The sequence below is a fragment of the Mustela lutreola genome, chromosome 6 (genome assembly GCF_030435805.1).
Source record: "Mustela lutreola isolate mMusLut2 chromosome 6, mMusLut2.pri, whole genome shotgun sequence".
Lineage (NCBI taxonomy): Eukaryota > Metazoa > Chordata > Mammalia > Carnivora > Mustelidae > Mustela > Mustela lutreola.
The window spans coordinates 29,065,159-29,074,902 of NC_081295.1; the positions used below are offsets into that span (position 1 = coordinate 29,065,159).

General features: G+C 34.5%; 1 pseudogene; it reads left to right on the forward strand.

Moving 5' to 3' along the window:
- The first annotated feature begins 698 nt into the window (after positions 1-698).
- On the forward strand, positions 699-8,145 carry LOC131834557 (ras-related C3 botulinum toxin substrate 1-like; annotated as a pseudogene).
- Positions 8,146-9,744: the final 1,599 nt, after the last annotated feature.

Here is a 9,744-nt window from a genome sequence, read left to right on the forward strand (position 1 = left end):
CTAATACCACTTTATAAAACTGGAGAAAGAAGAACATATAAAATAGGTTTTCCTGGAAGTCTTTCTTTCTGTTCTCCTTACAGAGAGAACCCAACCATTATTACAACTTTAAAATTGTAGATATGCTGCTAACTACAAAACAGTCACTTTATTTATAACATAAATGTTTGTAATATTTATATCATATATTGATGATGGTGAATGTGTATAGGCATAATATATAAGTATATATTATTTATAAAATATTTATGACATAAATAACAGCCTTCAATGTCTATGGTATACCTGACATCTCATTCAATGGTTTATTGCCACTACAAATGCTACCAACTTTGACAAAAATTTAGTAATTCTCCAACTTACCCCTCCTGTTCATGTTTCTCCACATTAATGGACATTTGAGTTGTTTTGAATGAGTAGTATTACTATAAATATTTTTGTACATGTGTTTTGTGAGATATATATGTAATATCTTAGGAACTTACTTAGGTACAAGATCACTGATTTAAATGTGTTGTTTGGTTATTGCTGCTGTCTTTAGATTGTGTCTAGAATCATCTAAAGTTGTAACTGAACCAGAAATTGAAAATGACTCAATCCCATAACGGACAGTTAATGATGTTTGTCAGTTGGGAGTTACTTCAATAAGTCATTTACTCATTGCTTTTGCTTTTACATGTTGTTTGAGATTCTCGAAAATGGACAGTGGGGTCTATGAGGGAGTGTCAAAGGTGAGGATTCCAGGAGATCCAACAGGATGTTGCAAGAGTTCTGATGGCCAAGACTGGATATCTCAAAATACCACATCTGCCTTATTTAATTGCTTAATTGCCAGTTGCAAAGGGCAGACTGATTGAAAAAGCAGTAAAGATAACGTTGGAATACTAGGGTTGAGAGGCCATCTCTGGAGACCAGGTACCAAATATATTACATTTTATAAACATCCAAACAGTTTTCCAAAACAGATGCATCAATACAGGGGTGCTCTAGATTCTCCATACCTCATTACTACTTCAAACTTTTAGTACTTTTAACCGTAGTCATTTTGGTGAGTGTGTATAGGCATATTATTGAGATTTTAATTTACATTTTCCTAATGAGTATGTTGCTGAGGAATTCCAAGTCTGATCACTTGAATGTTCTCTGGTATAAAGTGTCTACTTAAATTTGTGCCTGTCTTTTATCATGTTAATTTACTTATTTTTCTTATTTGTAGGAAATTATTTAAATATTTGAAATACAGGGGTGCCTGGGTGGTTCAGTGGGTTAAAGCCACTGCCTTTGGCTCAGGTCATGATCCCAAGATCCTGGGGTGGAGCCCCGCATCGGGCTCTCTGCTCAGCAGGGAGTCTGCTTCCCTTGCTCTCTCTCTGCCTGCCTCTGCCTACTTGTGATCTCTGTCTGTCAAATAAATATATTTTTAAAAAATTTTTGAAATACATATTCTATGTCAAATGTATTTGTCATTCATACACTCTTATATGTGGTTTGTCTTAGCATCCTGATAATGTCCATTTTTTAAAAAGACCTGAATTACAATAAAATCCAAAATATTTGTTCTTTTATATCTAGTGTTTTTATATTCTAAGAAGTTTTGTCTACTCCAAGGTCATACAAATATTTTAGAGTTTAATTCTAGAAGCCATTATATTTTATGTTTGTTTTATGAGGGTCTATAATCCACTTAAACTATGTTTTCTATTTAATTTGAGGTAGGAATAAATTTCATGCAAATATTTAACTGATCCAAATTTCAGGGGAACTTCTGTCATAAATCTGGTGACTATGTATGTTCTGGTCTATTTCTAAAGTTTCAATTATCTTTCCCTAGTCTATTTGTCTATATGGTTTGCACATGTTTTGTTATATTGTATTTTTTCCTAGGTACCTATGTTGTTGGTATTTTAACCTTTAAGGAAAGTATAGATGATAAAGTCTAAGTAATTTGCACAAAATTAATAGTTCACAAGTGATAGAAGAAGGCTTCATGTCCCTGCCTATTTGCCTAAATAATTTGTGTTATTGATACTTCATTATACAAATGTCTATGATAATAATATTACTTTCACATAGAAGTACGGTGCAAATCAAAGAGAATAACAAAAGTGAATCCTCTTTACTAGCTGGAAAGCACTAAAAAAAAAAAAAAACAAATAAATTATTAAGAGATATATGTATTTTATTTTATTTTATTTTAAAGATTTTATTTATTTATTTGACAGACAGAGATCACAAGTAGGCAGAGAGAGAGAGGAGGAAGCAGGCTCTCCACTGAGCAGAGAGCCTGATGCGGGGCTTGATCCCAGGACCCTGGGATCATGACCTGAGCTGAAGGCAGAGGCTTTAACCCACTGAGCCACCCAGGTGCCCTGAGATAGATGTAGTTTTTATTGGCTCTGAAGACATCAGTTGTGAGTCTTGTCTATCTTAGTTATATGGCATTGCATAAGGTACTTACACTTCCTGTGACATGCCTTCAAACTATCTCAAATCCCTGGCATAAAATTAGACTACACATTTTCTAACATCTTTCATAGTTACTTATGACTGTGTGGTTAAATTTTGGCCAATGAAATATGGTCAGTGAGGCTCTTGGGTGGCTCAGTCAGTTGGGCAGCTGCCTTCAGCTCAGGTCATGATCCCATGGTCCTGGATCGAACCACCCTCCTCCTGGGTGGTGCTCACTCTTGCTATCTCTGTAGCTCTCTTTCAAATAAATAAATAAAGTCTTAAAAAACAACAACCATGACAAAAAAACATGGACAGCAGTGATGTACAAGCTCTTCCAGTGCTGCCCAGTAAATCTTCCCATGCATTTTCCTTCATCATCTACCTTGCCTAATGTCCTGATTAGAGATTAACACACACAACAAATTCAGAAACCAAAGCTGAAAGAGGCAGAGCTTTCATCAGCTTGATTCCAGAATGTCTATGTGAACCAGAAAACTTCCCCTCATATTGAGTTCTTGCAAGCCTCTATCAGAAACAGCATGAGTAAACAATAAGTGTCTGTCAAATTAACTGTCTTGGATTTCAGAGTTTACCTATTTTATAGTATATACTGTATAGTATTCACATTTAATCTGCATGGTATTTTGCATTTGGTTTGGCACCCATATAAAATAATTTTGTAATATTTTTTAAAATGTAAAATTACCCTTTTGTGTAAATTTGTTTTTTTTCTTGTACTAGTTACAACATTTATAAACAATATATTATAGCAGTAGCCAACCCCCCCAAAACAAAATAAAACCCCACAGCACTGACACTATCTTTGTATCACAAAGAGAAAAACAAGCTCTTTTAATAAACAAGTAGGTGCTTGTAGTAAATTTTAGACAAAATGCATATTGAAAAATACTCCCTCATCTCTAAGTCTATTGCCTTTTATTATATGCTGTAAATCCTAAAATTAATTAGAACTGCACAAATGGTAAAAATAAAATCCCCAAACTACAAATATTGGTTTCAGTGCCAATCCAGGTATCCAGATACACTAATATGAAATTTTATATTGCACTTTCAAGCTGAGAATAGCTTCTCTAGGACACGTATAATAGAGTTTTATATCGGGGCTCTTTTCTGGAATAAAAATATATATTGTTTATGGAAGCATTCATGTGTAAAACGTAGTTCAGGAAATATTCTATAAACTTAATCAAGCATACATTTTCCATCTTAAAGTGACTGGCCTTTTTTTTTTTTTTTTTTTTTTTTTACTTTGTGGAATAGTTAAATAGACAAGTATTCAAAAAAGATTAAGAAAAGTAGCATGTTAATATTTGATTTATTTGCATCATTTTTTTCTTCTTTCTCACCATTAGTATCAGTTATAAAAAATAAAAAAGTAGCATATAAGACATAGTTCTGTGGCTTTTACATCTCTCTCTTCAGAAGTACAATTTACAGTGGTGCCAACATCCAGCCTTTGCCTGGGGGTCTGTCAAAGATTCATCTGCTGAAGGACAAACTGTCTTTAATACATTGCTCTCTCATAATCTTTTAGATTTCTGTGATATTACATTATATTACAACTCCTACTTCAAAGATCTCAGAGTGTTTCACAGATGTCATGTATTTCAAACTCAAACTCCCTCCAAGGTCAAATCTACAAACAAACAAAAAAAAAATTCTCCTTTTTTGTGGTGGTATTTCTCTAAACATGCAACAATCATAATGAAGTGTTCAGCATAAATAACTCTGCAATCGCAATTACATGGAAGAATATGCAAAAGTAAAAGTAATCATAAGATAACTGAATTTTTAGTTCTAACAAATCTTCCAATTTAAATTGTATCAGCATGATTAACATAACTGATGAGAAAAATTTACAAAACCTTCATTATTCAGTTATATGCATCCTTTAAAATTAATTCTTATAAAAATAATTTTGCTATTCTTTTTTTTTAAAACAAGGCAGTATGTTCTCCTGAAAAATATATTTGATTTGTTTTGAAATTAATCAGTTTTCTATCTTGATTCTGACACTAGCTATCTAACTTCAATATGGTGATCATCAACTAAATATTGAGAATTTTGTGCACTGTAAACTATTACTGAAATTAATCCAATCCAATGGATAAAATGTGAGATAGGAAAATATTTGTGTATACATGTATATATTTTTATTTAAAATTTCAGAAAATTAAGTACAATATATAATAACTTTTTTTAATAATAACTAACTTTTGAAGAGCATCTACTATGCATCAAAAAAATGAATAAACTTTATTCACTAGCAAAAACAAAAGTAATATTTTGTAGGTCAGGATATTGAGAATCATGGGGGCTTAGTGACTTTCAGATTCATCTAATAAATGGATTAGCTTAAATGTGAATCAAAGAGCACTAACCTTTGAATTTTCTGTGATACTCCTAATGATATCTGTTATGCAGTGACTATCTCATATAGTTTAAGGGAGAAAGCCAGAAATATATATAAAATTGCCTTCAAAACTAATGGGCATATGTTCTGAAATGTCCACTATTCTCCACCACCAACAGTAGCCTTGGTCTTGGACAAATGTTCACACTATTGGGACATAGTAGACCAGGTCTATTTAGCTTTAACAAAACACAGATGACAGCCAACAGAGCACACACAATAGAATAGCAGATTCTCCTGACTTTCAGGGCAGCTTTTGATTGTCTTCATTACTTGGTACTAAGACACACGTGATCAAAATGGACTCAGCCAAGTAGACAAGGAACTCCTCAGTTTAAGGAATTGTCTCCTTCATTCTTTTAGGTCTTACTTTGCGGGTCACACAGCCTTCTGGGAATGACATGTGTAGCCCCCGCTCTCTAGCTTAACCACATTGCATCATCTAATGGTTACTAACCAATTCTATATTATAAATTATCAATCTGAGCAAGCAGCTGGCTACATGGCAACCTCAGCAGGATTATCATTTATTCTGTATCTGATACATTCCAATATATTGCATGAGTAAGGAATACAAGAAAAATTATACAGAAAGTCAAATTCTCATGCATTCTTGAAGTTAAAGGGAAGACTACAGGACAGTTGTTTAACCATTCCTTTTCAGATCCTATCAGACTTATGCACTTGACTTATTGGAAATACATAAAGCCAATTCCTTTCTGCCAAAGGCTCCAATAGGTGCTGCTTCTAATTTTCTATTGAGGTGTTAGATTGTTTTCTCTTCATTCAATGTCTATTCCCACATATGTCTAATATCTCTTTTCAGGTAAGAAAATGTTCTGAGGGTAAGGATCTCATGCAAAATAAAAAAATAATAATAAAGTTAGAGACAGAGGACCTATGTTCTAGTCATTCTATTCCTTAACTTTAGGATATCAAGGAAGTAGGTTGAACTCTCCGATTCTTAATGGGTACAATAAGTGGGATTGCCTAGATGATATCAAAACCTATATACAAATCAAATACTTAAAAAAAAAAGATTTATTTATTTATTTATTTATTTATTTATTTATTTGAGAGAGGGAGAACAAGCAGGAGTGGCAGAGGGAAATGGAGAAAGAATCTCAAGCAGACTCTGAACTAAGTGTAAAGCCCTAAGTGGGGCCTGATTGCATGACCCCGAGATCATGACCTGAGCCGAAAACAAAGAGTCAGGTGTTCAACCAACTGTGTCATCCAGGCACCCTACAAATCAAATATTCTATATATCTCTGAGTCTACCAAAATAACTGACACAGAGTATAACATTATTCGGAGGGAGATTTGGGATGCATTCCATATAGTGGTGTATATTTTTTGCTGATAAGAGAAAGGGAAAATCTGGAAACAAGAGAGGCAGCTAGCTTATATTTTTACTTTCTGTTACTTTCATTCTGAGACTCTGTAATGATTGCGCACCACTGCCCATTGTCACTTGCAGCAGTCTCCTGTGGGAAGAGTTGTCCTTGCCTCTTTTGTTGTGCGGCTTGGCCATGTGAATTTTTCTGGAGGAAGAATCTGAGTGGAAGTGACATGACAGTTTTGAGAAGAACCTTTAACAGTCACTACATTTTTCAGTAGCTTCCTTGAACTTTTCCATCTGTTCCAAAGCCAGCATGTTTTAGTCATGTTGATCCCATTGAAGACACAGAGCACAAAATCACAGCAAACTTGTAGCTTACACGTAATGAGAATATACATCTTTGTTTTGAAAGTCACTGAGACTAGAGTTGTTATCAATTCATGAATTCCAGATGGCTCAATAAGCAATATCAGAAACCAGATTTCTACATAGCAACAATCTAAATAATTTATATCTCAAAGGAGACTCATGTGTGTATCGCCTTTTGTAGAAATGTTTAAGCCTATGTAATTTAACCTCCTACAAAATATATGTTTGCATGTATCTGAACATACTAAACTAATCCAGCCTGTTGAAAGAACATAAGGTAAAATTAATATTTGATATTTTAATGCATCAGATGAAAGTAAGATGCACCAGCTGACTGTAATTAAATTTATACTACTTATCTATTTGGGCTTGGTGATCATCAAAATACCACATACTAAAGTGTTAAAATTGGATGGTTGAAATAAACTCATTTGACAATTTCTTTTACTTCATAAACTCCTTCATATAATCTCCCCAAATTGTCGTTAGCATTGTGATGGTCAGTGATTCATGATAAGAATTGATCAGTAGTAGATTGTACTAAAAAATAAATGATACATTGAGTAATCAATTTCAGAATTCTTTCTATGACTTTAAACCTTACTCAGATGAAACATAGAAAGTAACTGAGGAAATATTAACAGTGATTTTGAAATCACTTAAAATTCATTTTCGGATATTTTTCCAGATTGGTTAGAAAAATATATGACCAGAATACTATTCTCGATGAGCTCTATAGGTGTAGATTTAACCACTGTATTCTTTTGCCTTATATAAAGAGAATTAATATAAGAAACACTGAAATATTGCTAATTAGATTGGGCTCTGGCTTCAGCTCAGCAGAGGGCAAGGCGGCCAGGACAGCAGCTCCCACCCTGCACCATGCAGGCCATCGAGTGTGTAGTGGTGGGAGACAGAAATGTAGGTAAAACCTGCCTATTGATCAGTTACACAACCATGAATTTCCTAGGGAATATATCCCCACTGTGTTTGACGACTACTCTGCCAATGTTGTGGCAGATGGGAAACTGGTCAATCTGGGTTTGGGGGATACAGCTGGACAAGAAGAGTAACATATTTCATAGCCTGTCCCATTCGCAAATAGATGTATTCTTAATTTGCTTTTCTCTTGTGAGTCCTGCACCGTTTGAAAACACTGGAGCAAAGTGGTACCCTGAAGTAGGACACCAATATCCCAAAACCCTCATCATGTTAGTGGCGACTAAACTTGGTCTCAGGGAGAATGAAGCCTCAATCAAGAAACTGAAGGAGAAGAATCTGACTCCCATCACCTCGACGCAAGGTTTGGCCATGGTAAGAAAGTTGGTGCTTTAAAATGCCTGGATCGCTCCCTTATCACACAGGGAGGGCTCAACACAGTGATGAAGGTGTTAGAGGAGTTCTCTGCTCCACTCTCATCAAGAGGAGGAAAAGAGAATGTCTACTGTTTAACTGTCTGGGGCCCTCTCCTGCCCAGTGCCCCTTGGAACCTTTGTACACTTTGCTCAAAAATGGTGGAACCTGCGCACTCAATTTCAAGTTTTTGTGACAGATTAGTTTTTTCATAAAACTACTTTGAACCAGTTAGGAATTTTTAGGTTTTATTTGTTTAAAGTGTAAAACCTCAGTCTTACCCATTATATTAAAATTTAGCTCTAAAATGACAAGATTTCTTAAAGCCGTATTTTTCAAGAGCTCCTATTCTTGCTCACATTAAGCATTGCCTAAATACTTTGTGAATTAAGTTGCATTTTGCTGAGAACAGTAAGCCCCAAACCACTCAAGACCTTTGTCTTTAAGAAGAGTCTGCAGTGTCTCTTTGGAAATACAGACACTTCCGAAGAAGTTTCTGATATGGAAAGCAACACAGCCTCCTTCCTGAAATGTTGCTATCTAACGCACCTCTAGTTTATCAACCCCTATCTGCTCCCTAACACTGTACTGAATGTCATAATGGGATGAGTGTAATGGCTCAACTCTTTGGATCAATCTTTTTTTAAATTTTGTAGTGAGATTTAAACAAACAATTAAACAAACAAAGAACAGTGTATTCGCTTTTGCTGAGAGTTTGAACACACCTCTTACTCCTGTGTTCCTCTGGCAAAGTGTCTGTTCTAACCGTGTGCAGCAGGTGTAGTGATCCGAGGTTGAAGAGACTATTTTGACAAAACCTGGAGATTATTTATACCATATTGTACATGCCATAATTAAAATGAGTGAAAGTGTCATGGGTGAAATTTTAAAAGGTTAATCACTAATGCAGTAAATGATGAAGAAAGGTCACTGTTACCACTAAGTAGTTTTAAACTTTACCTTTATTCTCAGACTTGCCTTCCTTCCTGAAATCAGGCATTTAATTCATCTTTGAACTGGTCATGCCCATAGTTGCTAACTTCGTGCTTTTCTTATAGAACCCCTTCTTACAGAGCAATATACCTACTTGTATTATAAAATCTTTCTGATAATGCATTAGACATTTTTTTGTAGGTTAGTTAAAGTGCATTCTTCTTTCTTTGTTACTTTATTCAATGCTAGTAAGTGCTTCCTTTAGTTTTCTAGGAAATAGGTATAAAAATCACATGTGGCTGCTTTATAGTTTTTGAAATATTTTAGATATTCCTAAAGTATAAACTTTCTTAACATCACTGTCTTGCCAGATTACCAACCATGTGCCTTGACTAATGCTGACCCTCCTCTTGGCTTAACCCCGATGGACACTCCCTTCCTATTGCTCTGCCTAACCATGTTCCTCTGATCTATGAGGTTCTGTAAGGCCCTGCTCAGGCTAACAAATTTTTGTACAACTTACTCACTGACAAGAAGACAACTTTCAACCAACAAAATTTTTTAAATTGACAGTTATAGAATTGAGGGGTGTCTTTACATTGATCTTTTGCTAATGCAATTAGCAGTATGTTTTGCATGTATGACTTAATAAACCCTTGATTCATAAAAAATTATTGCTTATTTTTAAAATCCTAAGTAAATCTTTATTCCTAGTAGTCTTTTAAATAGAAAAAATATATATTTAATGTCTCAAAAATTTGTCAATGTTTTAAAGTTTTATAGGAATAATACAATCTTTTTTTTCTTTTTAAAGATTTTATTTATTTGACATAGAGAGACACAGTGAGAGAGGGAACACAAG